At 47.4% G+C, this 22,388-nt stretch overlaps 1 pseudogene; it reads right to left on the reverse strand.

Moving 5' to 3' along the window:
• Positions 1-13,519: 13,519 nt before the first annotated feature.
• Positions 13,520-19,031, reverse strand: LOC109579034 (polypeptide N-acetylgalactosaminyltransferase 11 pseudogene; annotated as a pseudogene).
• Between the last annotated feature and the right edge of the window lie 3,357 nt (positions 19,032-22,388).

Consider the following 22,388-nt stretch of genomic DNA (forward strand, 5'->3'; position numbering starts at 1 on the left):
TGGTAGCTCCAAGTTATGAGTGCACCCAAGTTGAATTCTTTGCTTTCCTTCACTTTTCACGTGTGCGTTAGTCACTCAATCGTGTCCTACTCTGCAACCCCAGGGACTGTAACCCGCCAGGCTCCTCTGTCCATGAAATTCTCCAGGCAAGAATACTGGAGTGGGTAGCCATTTCCTTCTCCAGGGGATCTTCCCCACCCTGGGATCGAACCTGGGTCTCCTGCATTGTAGGTGGATGCTTTACCATCTGAGCTACTAGACTTCTTTATTTGGGAGGAGGCGGGGGTTGTGCAAAGTGAGGTGGGAGGACTTACACTATCCCTAGCTTGCGGGGGGGAGGGGGGGTTGTCCAGAGAACAGAAGGGAGCCTGCACTCAGGAAGCCTAAGGTAGGTGCCAGCTAGTTCAGCATTCCACATGGAAATGTACTTTATCTTTAGATGCTTCAAAATACTTTTGGAAACTGGGATTTAGAAAAACTGAAGATATTTTATTTTAAGGGGACAGAGGGAGCTGCAAATGCCTGGCTCCTGTACGATGTTCTGTCTCTGAAGTTAAACCTATAGGAAGAGGGGTAGACATCTGCATGCTCATGCTGGACCAAACATGCCCATCACCGTATGCCCCTGCGACTCTGCTTCCCTGCAGGCGTGCATATGGGCAACTGTTCACCAACAGCTGCAACCCGAGCATAAAACAAGCGAAGCAAAATGTTACCGTCCTCTATAGTGTTTGTCTCCATCAGAGTTTTAGCTTTATTTTCTCCTTTTATTAAACAGAAGCACAGCTCCATTAAAAATAATTACCAGACGCCCTCCCCATGTGGCACTGTTAACCTTTCCTGCGATACACTTGCCAACAGCTGCTTTCTGCTGCAGTGGGACTCAGGATTGGAGAATCCAAGGCCGGTGTTGCCTGCTGTGTTTACAACGGCTTGTGTTTAGTGCATACATATCAAACTCTGTAATAAATTTTTATGAGAGAATTGAGAGTTCCTACAGGGGAAAATATGTATTGAGATTCTGTCCAATAAAGCCTCCTGTTATAAAATCTCATCCACACTTTGTTGACCTGGTATGAATGTAGTTTTTATTACACACAAGTAAATTGTCAGCAATGGCAATTTCATAATTTCGTGGTGGGAGATGTTTATATTTCTTTGTATTTACCTTTCTGTCTTCTATTCTGCATCCTCTTTTCTCTCCCACTGTCACCACCTCAGATGCCCCTCGCCCTCACACAGCCTCCCAGGGATAGCACTCATCCTTTGGAACCGTTTCGTACCTGTCCAAGCCCCCAGCAGCTACCCCTCCCGTACACACCTGCCCACACCTGCCCAGGGACTGACTGCCTAACCCTGGGAGACCTGTCCCCCACCCCCCAAAATATTCAATACCAGGCAACCTTGGCCACTTTTGACCCAGTTACTTAGGCTTTGCTCGATAACTCGTTGCTGCTCAGACTCCAGAAGGAGAGCAGGAAGGACCTCCGAAGGGAAGAAGCCCCTCATCTGATGATCGCCTGCAGTGTGCTGGGCCCTGTGCCAGGCACCTACCACACGCTGAATGTGTGTTCCCCCAGAATTCATGGGGTGCTTCCATGGTAGCCCAGATGGCAAAGAATCTGCCTACAATGCAAGAGTACCCGAGTTCAATCCCTGGGTCGGGAAGATCCCCAGAGAAGGGAATGGGTACCCACTCCAGTAGAGTATCCATTCTTGCCTGGAGAGTTCCATGGACACACAGAGCAGAGGGGCCAGAAGTCATATGTTGACCCTAATCCACGGTGTGATGTCACGAGCAGGTAATGAGGGTGTAACCCTCAAGAATGGGACTGATACCTTTACAAATAAGACCCCAGGGAGCTCTCTTGACCCTCAGCCACTGGGGGACACTAATGTGAACTGGAAGACACTATCTGTGAACTGGAAAAGCAAGCTGTCACCAGACTCTGAATCTGTTGGTGCCTTGATCTTGGAATTCCTAGCCTCCAGAACTATCAGAAATAAATTTGCACTGACTTACTGTGTGACCTAGGGTGGCTTAATTCTTACCCCTATATTTCAGTTGAGGAACTGTGATGGTTAGTTTAATGTATCAACTTGGCTGGATCATATCCAGATATTTGGCTAAACATTATTTTCTGGTAAAGAAACTCCCTACAATGCAGGAGACCTGGCCTCAATTTCTGGATCAGGAAGACCCCCTGGAGGAGGAACTGGCAACCCACTCCAGTATTCTTGCCTGGAAAATCCCATGGACAGAGGAGCCTGGCGGGCCACAGGGTGGCAAAGAGTTGGACACGACTGAGCGACTACGTGATGTGATGTGGTTATTTTCTGGGTGAGTCTGAGAGTGTTTCTGGATGAAAGTAACATTTGACTAGGTGGGCTCAGGCAATTGGTTTACCCTCTCCAGTGTGGGTGGGCATCGTTCAATCCACCGAAGGCCTGTGCTGTGCTATGCTTAATCGTTCAGTCGTATTAGACTCTGCAACCCCCATGGACTGTATGTAGCCCACCAGGCTCCTCTGTCCATGGGGATTCTCCAGACAAAAATATTGGAGTGGGTTTCCATGCCCTCCTCCAGGGGATCTTCTCAACCCAGGGATCGAACCCAGGTCTCCCACATTGCAGGTGGATTCTTTACCATCTGAGCCACGAGGAAAGCCCACTGAGGGCCTAAATAGGTCAAAAAGGAAGAAAGAGAAATTTACTCCTTCCTGCCTGATCGCTTGAGCTGAGACGGCTCTTCTCCTGCCCTTGGCACCCCCCCGGTTCTCAGGACTCTGGACTTGAACTGAATGACACCACCATCCTCCCTGCTTGCAGATAGCACACTGTGGGGCCTTTCCAGCCTCCGTAATTGTATGAGCCAATTCCTTATAATAAGTTTCCTTTCGTACATACAAAGATACGTGCGTGTGATTCTATTTCTCTGGAGAATCCAGACCGACACAGGAACCTACAGGGGTGGATCAGCTTGTGCGAGGTCACAGGGCTGCTCCATGAAAAGCCAGCTCCACCTCTCCCAGTCCCAGCAGAGTCCCCCAGCATCAGTATCCTGCTACTCTTCACTGTGTCCCTTTTTGCTGACTCCCAACAGGAGTTAAAAATGAGTATTTAGCAGATAACGAACAGAGGAACCTGGTGGGCTACAGTGCGTAGGGTTGCAGAGTCGGATGCGACTGGGGCCACTGAGCACGGGTAGCACGACTTTTTCTCACGATGGTTGGTGGCTGCCACTGTGGGCAGTGCTGATATTGCCAATGGAAAGGAAAACTTGAATAAAAATGAAGATTTACACAAGCCACATTCCATCTTGACCTCTGGCTTATTTGATTCGACCTTGTACAAGGCTTTTTCCTCTCTCAGCTCTAAATTCCCAGGAGGCGCAAGTGGTAAAGACTCCCCCTGCCAATGCAGGAGACGTAAGAGATTGGAGTTCGATCCCAGTGTTGGACACAACTGAAGCGACTTAGCACGCATGCACACGTGGTATAAGGTTAGACGTATGTCAGTGGAAAGCATTGAGAGTCCAGAGATAGACCCCACGTATATGGTCCACTGACTTCAAAAAAGGCGCTAAGAGAGCTCAACAGGGAAAGGAGAGTCTTTTCATCAAATGGTGCTCAAAGATCTGAACATTCATGTGCCAAAAGAAATAATAAACTTTTGTTCCATACTCCATCCTGTGCACTGTGCATGCATGCAAAATCATGTCCAACTCTTTGTGACCCCATGGACTGTAGCCTGCCAGGCTCCTCTGTCCGTGGGATTCTCCAGGCAAGAATATTGGAGTTGGTTCCCATGCCCTCCTCCAGGGGATCTTCCTGAAATAGAGACTGAACCCTCATCTCTTGTCTCCTACATTGGCAGGCAAATTCTTTACCTCTGGCTCCACCTGGGAAGCCCTGAAACACGTTATCGACCCAAACATAAAATTTACAAATATAAAACTTCCAGAAGAAAATGTAGGAGAAAATCTTTTTAACTTTGGGGCAAAGATGTCTTTGATAGAATACAAAAGGCATGACCATAAAATAAAAATCTGATGAATGGTCTGCATCAGAACACCATTAAGAACATGAAAACAAGCTACAGAATGGGGAAAATATTTGCAATACATGTGTCTAGCAAAAAAAAAAAAAGGTATCCAGACTGTATAAGACAGCCCAATAAGAAAGGGCAAAAGAGTTAGACTCCTCCAAAGAAGTCTCTCATGGCTCACAGACACAAAAAGACAGTCAGCGTTATTAGCCGTCAGGACAGTGAAAACTAAAACCACGATGAGAGGCCAGCACACAGGGAATGGCTGAAATTAGAGACCGAGAGTACCCAGTATTGGGAAGAAGAGAAACCACTGGGGCTCCCATACATGATTGCTGGGAACGAAGAATGATGCAAGCTCTTCGGAAAACAGTTTGGTCATTTCCTATAAAGGTAAACATACACTTATCACATAACCCAGTGACTCCACACCTGGATTCTTTCCTAGGATAAATGAAAACACGTGTCTACAGAAAGACATGCCAGTAGTGTTCATAGTAAATTTGTGATAATCCAAAACTTGACACAACCCACACATTCATCAACAGGCGGACAAGCAGTTGGGGTATATTTTGTAGGATTCCATGTTTATGAAATGGTTGACTCAAAAAAGACAGAACTAGTCTATAGTGGGAGAAGGCAATGGCAACCCACTCCAGTGTTCTTGCCTGGAGAATCCCAGGGACGGGGGAGCCTGGTGGGCTGCCATCCATGGGGTCGCACAGAGTCAGACACGACTGAAGCAACTCAGCAGCAGCAGCAGCAGTCTATCTAGTGACAAAAAGTAAATCGACATTTACTTATGTTTGGGGTAGTGGACGCAATAAAGAGGCACAAAAAAACATTTTGGGAGTGATAGAAATACTGTGTATTTAATTGTAGTGGTGGTTCTCAGGTATATTGTCTTAACTAATCAGACTGCATGCTTCTAATTGGTGCATTTTACATAACAACGTGAGTATGTTTAACCCAGCTGAACTGTACACTTGAAAATGGTTAACATGGTAATGCTTATGTTATTTGTTTTTTTGCCACAATTTTTAAATAGTGAGCATATGGTAAAAAAAAAAAGATGCATTTTATTTCATATAAATTAAAGCTGAATAATGTCAATTTAACAAGTGAAGTTATATATCACTAGAATCTATTCTAGCTCCTGGAAATATTGACAAATACTCAGAATTTTTTTTTTTACCATTATTGACAATTCTTCACTTTTCCACAATACCCCATTTCAGAGTCATCTTAAGATGACTTCAGAAGTGGAATCCTTAAAGTTTAATGTACGGCGGACTTGTTGGCAACCTGCGAACCCTGTGGGCTCATCCAAATAACATTTTTTAAAACGAATGAATACACAATATTTTGAAAGAAAACAATCATATTAAAATTTTGCCAAAATATTTTCATATATGTTTGCAGTATAGTGATATATGTGCTTTGCTATTAACACATTAATAACAAGGAATAGTGACAATCTCAGAATTTACTATCATTTCAAAAGATGAGCCCAAACAAGATTTGGAATATCTGTGTTGCGGTTTTTCAGTTGCTCAGTTGTGTCCGACTCTTTGCAACCCCATGGACTGCAGCACTCCAGGCTCCCCTGTCCTTCATTGTCTCCCAGAGTTTGCTCAAACTCATGTCCATCGAGTCGGTGATGCCATCCAACCATCTCATCTTCTATCATCCCTTCTCCTCCTGCCTTCAATCATTCCCCAAATCAGGGTCTTTTCCAGTGAGTCAGTTCTTTGCATCACATGGCCAAACTACTGGAGTTTCAGCTTCAGCATCAGTTCTTCCAATGAATATTCAGGGTTGATTTCCTTTGGGACTGACTGATCTCTTTGGAATACCCGTATCAACTGTAAAATGATGTGAAGTTACCTGTGATTTCCATTGGTGATAAAGTTATAGGCTGACTAACACCCCCTATAATCTAGTAACTGAAGGTAATGCTTAAATTTTAGTGAAAACAAGGACATTTTCACCCAAATTCATAGACTGGATTCTGTCTATGAAATGCAGTTTGGGGCATGGGCAACAAGGGCATGAGGAGGGTTCATCTAGAAGTCTCATGGAGGGCTGGTTTAACCTCCCTTCTCTTTTAAGTAGCTTCTCAGAAATGGGGTACAATGAGGGGGGGGGTCTCATGGACTTTCCCTACTCTGGAGTGCTCAGCTCCTGCAGAAACTTGAGCACTGGCCTAAGGATGGATTGGCTGAGTTCAGAGTGGTGTGAACTGGTGTCCAGGCTCTCCTGGAGGCAGGCTGGACACAAGGCAGACCCTCCCTCTCGCCTTTCACGCGGTTCCAGTGCCCCCGGGTGGGTTACATCACGATGGCAGGACAGGACCACCCCCAGAGCCTTCCCCCCAACAGCTGCCCCTCTGGCTCTCCCTGCCCTCGAAGGTGGCCTCCACCCAGGGCCCTTGGCTTTGCCTTCAAAGTGCTTTGCTTTCTGCCCTGAAAAATTCCCCAAGGAAAAGAAAGACAAAGTGGTGGTTACCTGCTGAAATTCCTGACAGGTTTACCCTGGACTGAGGCCCAGGGAGGGGAGTGGACCCGGCTTGGGTCACCAGGAAGCAGGTGAAGGGGCTGGGACCTGATTCAGGTTTAGGCTGGCCCGCTCTCTCCTCCCCTGAGACGTGGGTGTGAAGGAGGCCCAGCATCACAGCGGGCTCCCAGGTAGCCTGTCTCTTGATGCACAGGTGGTTAGAGGTAGGGCGGGCCTCGGAGATCACCAGACATATTTTATAGATGGGAGAAAGGGAAGGAGGAGGAGAAGGGAGGAGGCGCCGGACTACACTACCAGCTGGAGGTGACAAAACACGACTTTGGTCCTCGGTTAGTGGTTCCCAAGCCTGACCAGGTACCAGAATCCCCTGCAGCAATTGTTCTAAACACAACTTGTGGGGCCAGTCCCAAACCTGCACATCAGAACCTCTGCCCAGGGGCCTGGCATCTGCCCTGTTGCTAAGCAACCCAGGCCCTCCAGTGTGTGGCCAGGATCAGGGACCATAGCCTTGAGCCATTCCCCGCTGTGCCCTGGAAGGGGCTGGGTGGGGACCTCTGCAGCCTGCACTGGGCTTTTGTGGTGTGGTGGGCAGACAGGAGGGCAGGAGAATGTTCTTCCCTTGGGGCGGGAGAACGGACCTCAAACAGGTGCTAGTTCAAGGAAAACTGTAAGCCTTGACCCTTTCCTTTTCATTGGGAAAATCTAGACCTAAGGGATGCGGGGCAAGGGAGGGGATGGCAGGGGGACTTCCTTAGGTAAAGCATCATTTTAGCTCTCCGATTCTCTCTATTAGGTCCAAAGAAGGTCACCAGCTGCATCTTATTCATTTCTATATCCCAAGCGCTCAGCCCAGAGCCAGGTACACAGCAGGCACTAAATAAATGCTCCTGCAATTGAATTTCCATTATCAGCTATACTGCGTGAGAGGCGCTTTCACGACAGATTTTTTTTTTTTTCTGTCACCTCTTGAGTTTCTGCAGACACCAGGAGCCACTCAGAAAGCTGCATTCCAAGTCAAAATACTCATTATGACACATGCTGTTTGCAGTTTCCACAATCCCAGTCATTACCCCATAATGTGCATGAGAAAACAAGCTGCTCTCAGAAACACAGCTGTGTGCCCGAGGTCAGAGCCTTGCTGCCACAGGCAGTGACCTTTCTGGGCGTTTATCTGTTGACCATGACCTGGCCAGTGGATCTTCAGCCAGTCAAGAGCCAGTTATGTAATTGACCTTGCCAGTTACATCTCGGGAAAGGTCAAGAAGCCCAAGGACCCCAGGGGCGAGAATTACCACCCTCTAACCCCTACATATGACCAACCTAGACAGCATATTAAAAAGCAGAGACATTACTTTGCCAACAAAAGTCTGCCTAGTTAAGGCTATGGTTTTTCCAGTGGTCATGTATGGATGTGAGAGTTGGACTGTGAAGAAAGCTGAGTGCCAAAGAATTGATGCTTTTGAACTGCAGTGTTGGAGAAGACTCTTGAGAGTCCCTTGGACTGCAAGGAGATCCAACCAGTCCATCCTAAGGGAGATCAGCTTGGGTATTCATTGAAAGGACTGATGCTGAAGCTGAAACTCCAATACTTGGGCCACCTCATGCGAAGAGTTGACTCATTGGAAAAGACCCTGATGCTGGGAGGGATTGGGGGCAGGAGGAGAAGGGGACGACAAAGGATGAGATGGCTGGATGGCATCACTGACTCGATGGACGTGAGTTTGGGTAAACTCCAGGAGTTGGTGATGGACAGGGAGGCCTGGCGTGCTGCGATTCATGGGGTCGCAAAGAATCGGACACGGCTGAGCAACGGTACTAAACTGAACTGAACCCCTCCCTACATATGCTAATTGTAGCCTGTTTATTTGCAACGCTGGGGACCCTTTCAGTCATTGGGAGCAACATAGAAATCCCTCTCTCTGACATTTTATCTCATTAAAAAAAAAAAATAGCTGCACAGAACAGAAGTTTGCTCCTGGTCTCATTAGCTGCCTTCTCGTAATTGCAGGTTTTTAAGCAAGCTCAAGGCAGAGCCTCTGATGGAAATTAAACTCAAAGAGAAAGAGAACAAGAAAAACGCGTAGGAGTTGGATAATTGCATGCCTGTGTCTCTAGCGGTGGGCCCAGGCAAAGAGAGCAGCAGATGGGGTTTAAATTGAAGGAAAAATGGAAATGAAGCTTAGCTCAAATAGTGATCAGAGCAAGTCCTGAGAACTATTCTGGGCAAGCCTCTAGCTCTCAAGCTAGTGTTTGGTAACTTTACCTGTTGATGGATTGTCTGTGACTTTTCCCCCCACCCCGGGACCGCCTTTCTCTCCTCTTGGCCGGGAGAGGGTTCTGGCACCTGTTCCCAGGGCTGCAGGTCACTGGACATGAGCCAGGGAACACTTGGCCTGCACTTTCCCTCCCTGCCTCTCCCGTCAGCTGCACTCATTTTCATCCAATCAGCTGCAAAGCTAACCAGGACATTTGAGGGCTCCGGACTCTCATAAAGCAGGTGCTAGATTTTTTTTTAACCTGGAATCCTGCTTAGCTTGTCCTTCAGCATGGGCAAGAGGAAGACTCATGGACTTTGGAATCAGAATGACTTGGTGTGGAATCCACTCATTGCCATCTTTGGGACTTTTAACCTCTCAGAGCCACCATCAGTAAAACGGTGATGAGAACACCCAAACTGTTAGAAAGAGCAAATGAGCTATCTCTGGGAAGTGCTGGCACACAGTAGGGACTCCATGTATGTCAGTTTCCTTGTTGTTCAGTAAGTCATGTCCAACTCTGCCACCCTATGGACCACAGCGCCCCAGGCTTCCCTGTCCTTCACTATCTCCTAAGGTTTGCTCAAACTCATGTCCATTGAGTCAGTGATGCCAGCCAACCATCTCATCCTCTCTTGCTCCCTTCTCCCCCTGCCCTCAGTCTTTCCCAGCATCAGGGTCTTTTCCAGTGAGTCAGTTTTTTGAATCAGGTCCTTCTAATGAATATTCAGGATTGATTTTCTTTAGGATGGACTGGTTTGATCTCCTTGCTGTCCAAGAGACTCGCAAGACTCTTCTCCTGCACCACAGTTTGAAGGCATGCATTCTTCAGCGCTCAGCCTGCTTTATGGTCCAACTCTCACATCCATACCTGACTACTGGAAAAACCGTAGCTTTGAATATACGGACCTTTGTCGGCAAAGTAATGTCTCTGCTTTTTAATACACTGCCTCCGTTTATCATAGCTTTTCTTCTGAGAAACAAGCGTCTTTTCATTTCATGGCTGCCTACTCAGCCTCCAATTTCCGAGAACTCCACAATGTCCTCTGAAGTGAAGGTCAGATTATTGGGGAGTTTGCAAATTGCTAGTGTTTCAGGGTTGTCTCTCTGGAAGAGACAGAGTGACTCAGTGGGAGGAGACCTGTGGGTTTGAGTCCCCTGTGACCTTGGTCATGGTCCCAATCCTTTTGGGTCTCCATCTCCCTGGTGCCATCACAGATGTGATAACACTGTTCCAGGCCAGAACTGCTCAGCAGACAAGGCTGAGTTCTGGGGAGTTAAGGTGTAAGAACAAGCTCTAGAAGCTGATAAAAGGAGACCTTTACCAATAAAGCAAATCTTTAAAGTAAATGGTATCTTTAAAGTGAAGTAAATTTTTAAAGTAGATGGTATTTAAGTAAATCTTTACTGGTAAAAGGAGATCAAATTGGTCTTTTATGGGCACAGGTAACTCTGGAAACCCACAGAGGAACAAAGTTCTCAGGACTTTTATTGGAGACTCCGCGTGGGCTGGTGGCATGACTTTGGTGTAGCTGGGATGGGAGGAGCTACAGCTTTGCAGCTTGAAGAATCTCGCGGACACGTGCCTGCCGTGTGACTTCAGGCAGATTCCTCACCCGACAGTGGCAAACAGAAATGCCTGTGGTAATGGGTGTAAATGCTCTTTATAAACCGCAAAGCACCCACCCACCTGTTAGCTGTTTGGTCTTCCTCACTCTAGATCCAAGGATACTCAGCTCAACATCACGTACTGGTTGGTACTTAGTTTAAAATCCCTGTAGAAGGGAGGATACCCAGCCCCTCCCTCAAAGCCCATTTATGTCCAAACAGTCTTTGAAGCAATTAACCTCTACAAGATGGTATTTAATGCAGATCAGTGTCTGAGAATAATGGCTCCCTAAAGATAATCCCTGGAGCCCGTGAATATGTTACTTTACATGGCGTAAGGGACTTTGCAGATATAATTGAGTTGGGGATCTTAAGACAGGAATATTATCCTGGATTACTTAGAGAAGCCTAATGTAATCATAGGGTCCTTAAAAGATGGAAAGAAGATGGAAGTGGGAGAGTCAGGAAAGGACAAGGAAAGCAGGGGTCAGAGCCAGAGAGAGACTGAAGAGGCTGAGCTGCTGGCTTTGAGTGGAGGAAGGAGCCCTGGGAGGCAGGCAGCCTCTGGAAGCTGGAGAGGGCGAGTGGGTTCTCCCCTAGGACATCCAGAAAGAACGCAGTCCTGACATCTGGATTTAGCCCATTGAGACTCACTTTGGACTTGGGAGCGACACATCTAGAAGACAATAAGTCTGTGTTGCTTTAAGGTGCCAAATTTGTGCAACTGGCTACACCAGCAAAAAGAAAAAGATACACAGGTAAATGGGAAACTTCTGCAGCTTGCATACAAAAATCCAAAAGCCCAGGCCCCAAAAGGGAGAAACTTGTCAGCAGCTACACTGCAGAACAGAGCTTAATGACTAAATGTCATCAGTGTGGCCCTGGTCACAATGGCAGCTTTGGTGTTGAAGTTTTTTTTTGTTGTTGTTGTTTTTAATGACAAGTAGAGTAACTCGCATGAGAGAGGACGTTTTGTATTCACTGAGGTCATTGGGTCACACAGAAACAGTGGGTTCAGTTCAGGGAAAGACAGTTCCAAGACAGCATTACAAACTGGCTCATCTCCTAACCGTAAGAGACAGTAGGCACTCACTGACCTTGCTGGTGGAGAGCACACTGTTGCACTTCATTGGGTGGCAATTTGGCAGCGTGCATTAAAATTTTAAATGCACATATCTTTCGATCGAGCAATTGCATTGCTCTAATCCCATGGATGGAGGAGCCTGGTGGGCTGCACTCCATGGGGTCGCTAAGAGTCAGACACGACTGAAGCGACTTCACTTTCACTTTTCACTTTCATGCACTGGAGAAGGAAATGGCAACCCACTCCAGTGTTCTTGCCTGGAGAATCCCAGGGACGGGGGAGCCTGGTGGGCTGCCGTCTATGGGGTGGCACAGAGTCGGACATGACTGAAGCGACTTAGCAGCAGCAAACTTATCACACAGATAACCTGCACGAAAAGGGGTATGCAATGCAAGGATATTCACGGTTGATTCGCTTGCAGGAGCAAAAGATTGGAAGCTACTTAGTGTCCATCAACAGGGGACTGGTTTAATGAAATGAGGTTTTAAAAGAGTCAGGTGGGGCTTTAAGTTCTGATGTGGAATCATCTCCAAAATTTATTATTAGGTTCAAGAAAAGCAAAGTGCAGAGAATAGTGTATGTCATACTTTTGCCTAAAAAAATAATGTGTATACTTTGCAAGTGCATAGAATTCTCTTGAAAAGATAGGAAGTGGTAACATGACTGTCTCTTGGGGGAGGACTCCAGAGCCTCGAGGTCTGGTTTATTTGCCCTTCATCTTACTTTTATACTCTCACATGCCTTCCTACTATATTAAAGAAAAAGAAAATTAAAGGGAAGGAAACAGAGGTCCCTGACACCAGCTCATGGGTGGGGCTGTTAAAAGAACTGGAATATGTGCTCTGTGCGGAGGGCAAGGCTTAACCCATGGAGAAGATTGGTCTCTGAAATAAGGAAGAATTTTCCAACACCAGAGCAGCCTGAAGGAGAAGCAGGGTGCCTCGGTGAGGAGCGAGTTCTCTGTAGCTGCTGGGCTGAAGAAGCTCAGGCTACAGGAATCTTTCCTGTTTCAATAAAAAAAATTGTATTCATTTATTTCTGGTTGCACTGCATCTTCGTTGCTTCATGTGGGCTTTCTCCAGTCATGGCGAGTGGGGGCTACTGTCGTTGTGGGGAGTGGGCTGCTCATTGCAGTAGTCTCTCGTGTGGACCACGGGCTCTAGGACCCTCGGGCTTAGGTGTCCCGTGGCACGTGGGCTCATCCAGGCCAGGGACTGAACGCACATCCCCTGCACTGGCAGGTGGATTCTTGACCACTAGACCACCAGGGAAGTCCCTGCAGGAATTTTTCTTGCGGGGCTGTAACAGGGTCTCAGGTTTTGGAGGACTTAATATAGTGCAGGAAATTTCACCTAGAATATTTTTTAGTAATAAAAACCACTTCCCTGGTGGCTCATCCAGTAAAGAATCTGCTTGCAATGCAGATGACCCAGGTTCAATCCCTGGGTTGGGAAGATCCCGTAGAGAAGGGAAAGGCTACCCACTCCAGTATTCTTGCCTGGAAAATTCCATGGACAGTAGAGCCAGGTGGCTAGAGTCCATGGGGTCACAAAGAGTAGGACATGACTGAGCGACTATTTATTTTAGTAACAAAAAGGATCCTTTAAATGTAGATAGTTCTATAATTCATCACATAATTTATAATAGTTAACTGCCTCTTAAATATAATCTTATAAATGATGCCTTCTGGAGTTGAAGGTAATGTGAGTGCAATCTGTTTAAAATTATCTATTTAGAACATGATAATAGAAGTGAAAAAATGTCTCCTATGAAGTCTTCTAAGAAAGGAAATCATAACAATTTCTGATCAGATAAATGCCCTTCCATTATTAAAATGGATTTAAATAAAGAAGCATAAATAGATTTGAATAAGCATGTCAATTTCCTGGGTTTTGTCCTTCTCTACAAACTTGACTCTTTATCGAGTTGAAATTGTATTCTGGTTTTCTGTCATAAGCAAAAAAGTTCCTTAACAGCAGCTCAGAAGTGACTAACGTCGTGGTGAAGCCTACTTCTTCAGCTCCTGGTGGCCCCTCTGTGCTCCAGTCCCCGGTGTAGCTGCTGTCTTGCCTCCACTGATCTTCTCAGGCACCTCTGTCCAAGGAGGACAGGTGTGATGAATCACCATTCCAGCCACAGTGTCCACTTTAACCCTCCAAATGCCACCATTGTCAGGAGATGCCAACACAGCAACACAGCCTTTGTGACTCAGGAGATCAGCCACTCTCAGGCACTATCCAACTGACTCCTGGCACAGCCAATTATTCTTCCCAAAGTCAACTGCTGGGCCCCTCCTGACCCATGACACTTCATGAGCCTCCTGATGAACGTGTTTCTGACATATCCAGCCAAGGGAGATTATTTAAAACCAATCCATGCTCTTCATTATAAATTCAGATCAGACTTGGGTCACCGTAGCCACACCCCTTAAGCACTCCTAGGCCTTCTTCCTGACTTAGGCAGCCCTGGGTCACCAGACACTCATCTGGAGGTGATAGAGGTTCTCCCATTGAACAGCTTTGGGGGGTTCTGCCTTCTATTGATAAAATTGGGTTGCAAGGGTTTGGCATGGGGCTCAGATATATGCATCTCTTGATAAACATTATCCAAATATAACTGAAGTGATTTACAACCCAACTTCCTCCTCAATTCAACATGCTTATTGATACTTCCAAAGCTTTTGGACCCCAGGTCAGGTCTTATGGAAAAGTACTGCTTCTCATATTCATCCAGCGAAACATGAACCAGTCTCCTCATGCACGTCATGATATCCTGACCTTCAGAAGAACCATATGGTCGCCTTTTTCCAAATATGTGTCCAACTTGAGAGCGAGGGATGAAGAAGAGTTGGCCTCCACCATCCAAATCGGACGTGGTATTTCTAAATTTTCTCCTTCCCAGATATTTGTGCCATTGTCACCGTCCAGTTCAATGAAATAGTTTCTGTTCAAGGCAAACAATTCTCCGGCAACTGTAGGTGATTTCATTGGTAAAGTAGCTCCTGCTGGTCCTCCAAGCTTGGAGAAGGGAATGGGATCCCATCTGAAGGGTAGCCCCCCGTTGAATCCTCCCCACAACACTGGAGATTGAACTGAGGTGAGTGTCAACACTGATGGTGTTGGTCACCAGGCACCCAGTCCTCCTGGACAACAGACAGCAAAGGCTCAGTCACATCACAGTTGCTCTGGTCCTTTCATCCTCAGATCAATCCCCCCAATAACTCAATCCAAGGAGTTAGTTTTGAACATACTCATCTAGGTCTTCATCCAAATTGCTGTTCACAGGAAAAACTTCCTAAAGAAGCTGGGCTGGCATGTGGTCTAGGAGGCTGCCGATGGCCCAGGGCCAGGCATACAGATTTCATTGTAGAAACAAATAACACGGCCAGTCGCTCACAAATCCACTGAGTCAGACTTGTCTTTACATGCTGTGTTCCTTGTATGTGGCACGTCTCTGCAATAGCCAAGACCTTACTCAGAAGCTTACTGAAGGCATGTTTCTGATAACCCAGGTCTCTCAACGACTGATCACTTTCATTAAAAATTGTACCCAATGAAGAAGAGAATTTCACATTATCTTTCTTCTGGATCTTCAATGTGGCTATCTATGACGTAAACGATTTTGTTTGCTTTGAATTATCATTCTAATATTCAACTTGGACCTGGACTTAAACAGGGATAGAATTTGGGGTGGTGGGGGTGTGGTGCAGAGTGATCCATTGGAGCCAGACACCTTGATAAACCCATTCTTGAGTGGCTGAGTCACTTCACTGAGGTTGAAATAAACTAAAAGGAAAACCATCCAGGTTGCAGTTATAAAAGGCCATCCACACGGTGATGCTTCCCTCTGTAGACATAGTGTAGCTGAAGGGCCTCTTTCAACGTCTTGGAGCAGAATCTGCTGGAGCTCTAACCTGGTGCTGAAGGCTGGGCCTGGACTGGCGCGGGAGTGAGCAACTCTGGGGATGCAGTCTTAGGCTGGGGGAGGTCATGCTTCTGTGGTTTCACCTCGAGAAGCCTGGCTCCAAACCGCATTACATGAGGAATTTTACATCTCCCCAATGCCTTCTGCCTACCAAGACCGACTGAATTAGAGCCTGGAGTCTGGGCTCCATTCTGGCCACATCCACACCTGTCCCATGCGAAGTTCAGATTGTCTAAAAAACTCCAGTCTGATCATCTCGCAATCCTTCCAGAACCGTCCAATGGTTTTCCACTGTAATTAGGACAAAGGTCATGTCCTTTGAAGGCCTGAAGCCCCTCTGAGTTCTGTTCTCCACCGGTCTTCTTTTTTAATCCATTCATTCATTCGTTTTTGGCTGTGCTGGATCTTCAGGGTTTGCGTGGACTGTCTCCAGTGGCGGCGAGCAGGGGCTCCTCTTCGTTGCGTTGCTCAGGCTTCTCAATGCAGTGCCTTCTCCGTTGTGAAGCTCGGGCTCTAGAGCTTGTGCCCAGTGGTTGTGGCACACGGGCTTAGTTACCCCAGAGCACGTGGAATCTTCCCAGACTAGGGATTGAACCCGGGTCCCCTGCACCGGCCGACAGATTCTTAATCACTGCACTGCCAGTGGAGTCTGTCTCCACTCATCTTGCCCTGTCATTGACTCACGTGGATGCAGTCCAACTGCCCGCCACCATGAACTTACCAGAAGCACCGCTAGCACATTCACTGTGCCTCTAGACTGCCCCTGGTTATTATTTTCCAGTTTGATTAAAAATGCGGGTGCACATATTACTTCTTTCAGGTGTTATCTAGGGGCAGAGACAGCCACTTATCCCATTACAGAAATCATGTGCCAAGAATAATGATCGTGTCTCAGAGGAATCTAACTACATCACTTCAATAAAGTCAAAGCATTTACATTGCTCTTAAGGAAATCGGGTGTGAACAAGAATGACTGACTTGTTGTTAGCGGAGGTGCCAGCTCTGGATGGAAACTCTGCCAGCCGTGATCAAGAGCACAGGGCTGGGAATGATGGGTCTACTGCAAATACGTCAAGTCTGAGATTCAGGGGGACAGGGTTGGGAATGATGGGTCTACTGTAAATATGTCAAGTCTGAGATTCAGTGTGCAGTTGGTTGGATGATTCTGAAGAAGTGGGGAGAGTTCTAGGATGGAGACAAGGCTTCAGAAGCATCACGATTTAGGAGGTGGTTCAAACTATTTGAGTGACAAGGTCATCCAGCAAATGGGTGTTCAGTGGATGTTTCTGGGGCAGGTGGAGAGAAACAGAGAGAAGGTGCAAAGAAAAGACCGTGGGAGCCTAAACCAAGGAGTGGAGAAGTTTAGAGAAAGAGTGTTGCTGCTAAGTCGCTTCAGTCGTGTCGGACTCTGTGCGACCCCATAGACGGCAGCCCACCAGGCTCCCCTGTCCCTGGGATTCTCCAGGCAGGAACACTGGAGTGGGTTGCCATTTCCTTCTCCAATGATGAAAGTGAAAAGTGAAAGCGAAGCCGCTCAGTCGTGTCCAACTCACAGCGACCCCAGGGACTGTAGAACCAGGCTCCTCCGTCCATGGGATTTTCCAGGCAAGAGTACTGGAGTGGGGTGTCATTGCCTTCTCCTCGAGAAAGAGTAACAACGTGGCAAAAAAAAAAAAGACGAGTAGGAAGAAGCCATCTCAATAATCCAGGCCAGAGGAAAGAGGAGTCTGCAGAGACTGAGTCAGGTAACATTTGAGGACCAGGATGAGGTGGAAGTCAGAGAACAGAAGACAGAGCTGACAGCAGGGCCTCAACAGATGAAGTGGCTGCACCCCTCTGCACATTAAATAAAGCTAAAAAAAATAATAAAGACTAGTGTCCCTGTTTTCCAGCTCCTCTCTGGCCCACAGGCTTCTTTTTCCAACCTCATAGTGTGTGAGGTTCATGCATGTGCTGTTGAAGTCACTTGGCTTTCAGATGCTTGCCTTTCATCTATTTAAAGCCAAAAAAAAAGGGGGGGGGAATGTAAAGGCATCCGGTATCAGCCAGGGTTCTCCAAGGAAATAAAACCAAGTATATGAAGAGATTTATTTTAAGAAGTTAGAGCATGTGATCACGGGGGCTAGTAAGTTTGAGTTTCACAGGGCTGGCAGGCCAGAAACGCAGGCAGGAGTTGCTGTCACAGTCCTGAGAAGAAATTTCTTCCTCTTAAGGAAACCTCAGTGTTTGTTCTTCAGGCCTCCTGCTGATTGGATGAGCAACCCCTGGCCTTACTGAGGGCAATTATCTCCTGTATTTGCGGTCATCTGAGCATAGATGTGAACCACATCCACTTTCCAGAAACACCCAGGTTAGCGTTTAATTAAATATCTGGCTGATGAAGACGAACCATCTCACCTCCCAAATCATGAAAACTGCCGGTCTCCTGCTCCAGGCAGACTTCTGATGAATTGTAGCATTTCTTTAATAAAATACTGGAAAATGGAAGGGCGTGAGGGTCCTCCTGGTGTGTGTGTGTTCAGCTGCTCAGTCGTGTCTGACTCTTTGTGGCTCAATGGATGGTAGCCCGCCAGGCTCCTCTGTCCATTAAATTTTCCAGGCAAGAATACCAGCATGGGTTGCCATTTCCTACTCCACGGGATCTTCCTAACCTGGGAATCCAACCCACATCTCTTGTGTCTCCTGCATTGGCAGGCAGATTCTTTACCACTAGCACCAATAAGGTCCCTCAAATAAGATGTGAAAAACCAAAAGAAGCTGAAATTCACTTTTTCAGACTATGTTTTTCATCTCCTTCAGAATTCCATCCTCTCCTCCTCCCGCCACAGCCTGTAAGATACAAGAAACCATCTTATTATTTATCCTGCAGAGTAGCTGCAGAGTAACCTCTCTGGGCATGTTAGCAAGCAGACATCTTTACAACCACAAACCATGGGGAGCTGATCACTCCCATGCTCTGCTCTTCCGGTGTATTTTACAAGACTAAATCGGTCCTCCGAGCTGGCTGATTTTTCCCTCCCTTCTTCTCCTGTCAACCAGTCAGTAACATGAGTGGATGAAAACTTGGGGTCTAACCTCTACCATCACAAGGGTAGTGAGGTCCCCTGAAACACCCACACAGCCACCACTGAACGATCCTCTTCCTCCCAACAGCATATGGCTGATCCAAAGTGAATCCAATTGCAGGGCTGGTCTGCAGTTTGAGTCCTTGCTTTAGGTTAGGATGGAGGGTGCAGGAAGTTGAAAGGGCGTCTCTGGGATTCAGGTGGTACTAGAGGTAAAGAACCCACTTGTTTTCTCCTCTAAACTGCAGGAGACATAAGAGATGCAGGTTTGATCCCTGGGTCAGGAAGATCCCCTGAGGAGGGCATGGCAGCCCACTCCAGTATTCCTGCCTGGAGAATCCCATGGAGAGAGGAGTCTGGAGGGCTATGGTCCTTAGGATTGCAGAGTCAGACACAACTGAAGCGACTTAGTATGCATGAAAGCAGATAAATAAAAACAGGAAGCTTACCACCCAGGGCTGGGGCGAGGGTGAGGCTAGTGAGGTGCTGGGGGCCACAGGAATTTAAAGAGGTGCTCGTTTTCAAATCCATGACGGTATTGAATTAGCACCTCAGAGTGACTCTTTCCTGAAAATTTACGCCCTAGGTGCCTCACTTTAGCCCTGGCCCTGATACCAGCAGAATATCCCCATCAAGGAACTTCTCATGGATATGCAGGTTTGGGACTGGTCCCCAGCGTCATGTCTGGAATGATCACTGCAGGTGATCCGGGGGCCTGGTTAGGCTTGGGAACCACTATCCTGGGACCAAAGTGTGTGTTTTCACCTCCAGCTGCTGGTGTTGGCAGCCCCTGTGGGTCACAGTAAGGATATTGACCTTTACTCCATCTACGCAAAGAGGGAGCCACTGAGGGCCTTGTGGAAAAGGAATGGTGTGGTGTGACTTGGATTTGAAAAGAATCGCTCTGGCTGTTTGGATTGAGAAATAGATGGAGGTGGGGCAGAAGTAGCAAGAGTAGCAGCCACGGCTAGACATGAAGTGATATTTGTCCATCAGACCCAGAATTGTCTGGAAAAGAAGCACCAATGAGGTGAACTTGGGGGTAGTCTGGGGGTGAGAAAGAGGGAATCAGGCTGTACGACTCCAGGACTTTTAGCCAGAACAACCAGAAGGACGGGCTCTCCACTGACCTGTTGTGGGGAAAGCTGTAGGAGAGGCGGGGGTGAGGCAAGGTCAGGGCTTGGCTGGCTGAGTCTGAGATGCCCAGGTAACTCCTAAGTGGGAATGTCCCACAGCAAGGAATGGACGGTCTGAGTTCAGGGGAGCGGTCTGGATATAGACACCAATTTTGGAGTCATTAATGGTGTGAGATGAGCAGAATTCGAGAAAGGAAGGGGTCTAAGATCTGAGTCCTGCCCCCTACAGCCCCCAATCTCAATGATGAGTGTGTGATCCAATAACAATGCATGGATATTGGTGGGGTCTTTTAAAATCAGAGATCGTTCACATCCGCTGTCTTGACAGATACTGGGTGAATGCTTTTTATGTGGCTGACTACAAGGCTCCACAGTCCAGTTCTAAGCCGTGTCCCCTGGGGCCACCCTTGCCAAGCCTCCTCCAGACTGATCCTGATTGTGCCATCACACTCTGTCCTCTGCATATTCCCTTTCCTCTCTTTAAAGAGCTCTTCCCATTTCTTCAGCTGACAAGTCCACCTCACTCAGGAACCAGATCACAAGTCCCCTCCTACATTAGCAGATTTTTAGGGGCTACACGTATCAGGAGACAGCCCCAATCTAGGTTGGGGAAAGCAGTGGGAACATGATGGGCTTCAGTTGCTAAACCACAGTGGGGAAGATAGAGGCCAGGCCAGAATGAGGGACTCTGAGGAGGGGTAGGGTCCATGGAAAGTCACATTCCCCACTCCCTGCGTATTTGAAGCAAAATGGGGAGTTTGACGGGTCTCTTCAAAATGCACCAGACTTTCCCGGCCCTGGGCAGGGAGGCAGCTCTGTTCTCTGGCTCTGTAACCCTTTGCAGCTTGTTTGCTCTGATTCCTGGTTTGTTGTCAGCCTCCCGGTGTAGACTGTGAGCTGGTGGAGGGAAAAAGTTGCATTTACTGAACAGCGTGTGAATCAGTGGCCAGAAAGCAAATAGATGCTCAGTAAAGAGAGTACAGTGAAGAAGGAGACACAAACTCTGAGATGGAACAGGTGTCCCAGAGACACACAGACTCTCATCTCTGCTCCCAAACCACATGCATCCAGGCTCCAGGAGACCAAATTCACAGCTCCCACCTTTGCCTCTGGAAGACCAAGTGCTTGTCCAAGCTGTTCACATCCACGTAACTGAAACTGTGATGCAGTCTATCCTCTGACATTAAAGATTAGGAAATACCAGCTACCCAGTAGCCCAGCCAGCCTTCGGCAGTGGGACTCCATTAATAGGAGGATTTGTGGTCAGCTGTCCTGGAGATTTCTCCTATATCATCCACGGCACGCATGGTGACTTTTCATTGTGATTTCCAGGAGTGCATGTGTCTCTTAAGAGGCGATCACTTGTGCACTCGTGGATATAGAATTTCACGTCTCTAACATACAAGTATTTGCATACACAAACACACACACACACACACACACCCCTCCCTCAACACAGAAGATGCATAAGAACAAGGACTGCCAGTCTCCTGATTGCACGGGAAGGTGCTGAGTCTTCCGAAGCTACCTCTGTCTGGAACGCCGTCTCCATGGAAACCTTGAAACCAGACAGGACTAGGCCAGGCTGAGTTATTTGTCTCCTAAATAAGCAGCCACAGCAGAGTCCAGACCCTGTGGCTAAGAGTTAATAAGATGACAACCTTTCAAATAGATAAACACTACACTTCTCTGCCTCTAAATACTGGGTCGCATAGAGCAGAGACAGTCCTTCAAATAGAGCCAAATGCACTTCTGCGTGAATATAGTCTGTGCTAGGACGAAATTCAGGCTGGTGTCTTCAGAGACAGGAATATCAATTCATATGATATAGATACTGCTCAATAGCACTAACAGAAATAAAATAATAATAGCCATCCATAGATGAGCATTTACTGTGTGTCGGGCACTGGATGTAATGGTTTACCTAAAATTATCTCCCGTAATCCACACAAGGATAGACGTCACTACGGTTACACAAACACCCTCAGGATTCCCAGTCCAGTGGTTGCCTGCCTCTGCTGGGGTCCCCGGACACCCAGTTGTAGCTGACTACTGCGTGGATCTGCTCTGCCCCACTCCACTGCCCTTCTTCTGATAACACACTTTGGTCTTCCTTGGAAAGGCACTTCCCTGCTCTCTGTCTGGGTTGACAGGCAGAGCTGACTGCCTCCCAGTTCCAGGGATGGATGTATGGCCCAGATCTGGCTGGTCAGCACCTTCCTTGGCCACGATCATACCAGTTCATGGATGGACACTTGGCCTGAGTCAATCCTGTGAGGATGTAGGTTTGGAACTGCTAGACACCTGTTTGGCTTGCTTATTGCTATATAACAAGCCACCCCAAAACTTAGTGGCTTAAAGCAACAACCATATTATTATCTCTCAAGATCTTGTGGCTCTACTGGGCTCATTAGGGAGGTACCTCTGTTCCACGTGATGATGTCTGGGCTGTACTCACCTGAGGGCTCTTGTTTACCACCCAGGGCCAGGGTGAGGGTGAGGCAAGTGAGGTGCCAGGTGTTCAGTCGCTCAGTCGTGTCCAACTCTTTGTGACCCCATGGACTGCAGCACGCCAGGCTTCCCTGTCCATTACCATCTCCCGGAGTTTGCTCAAACTCATGTCCATCGAGTCGGTGATGCCATCCAACCGTCTCATCCTCTACTGTCCCCTTCTCCTCCTGCCTTTAATCTTTCCCAGCATCAGGGTCTTTTCCAATGAGTCAGCTCTTCATATCAGGTGGCTGAAGTATTG

The sequence above is a fragment of the Bos indicus genome, chromosome 26 (assembly GCF_029378745.1).
Source record: "Bos indicus isolate NIAB-ARS_2022 breed Sahiwal x Tharparkar chromosome 26, NIAB-ARS_B.indTharparkar_mat_pri_1.0, whole genome shotgun sequence".
Classification (NCBI taxonomy): domain Eukaryota; kingdom Metazoa; phylum Chordata; class Mammalia; order Artiodactyla; family Bovidae; genus Bos; species Bos indicus.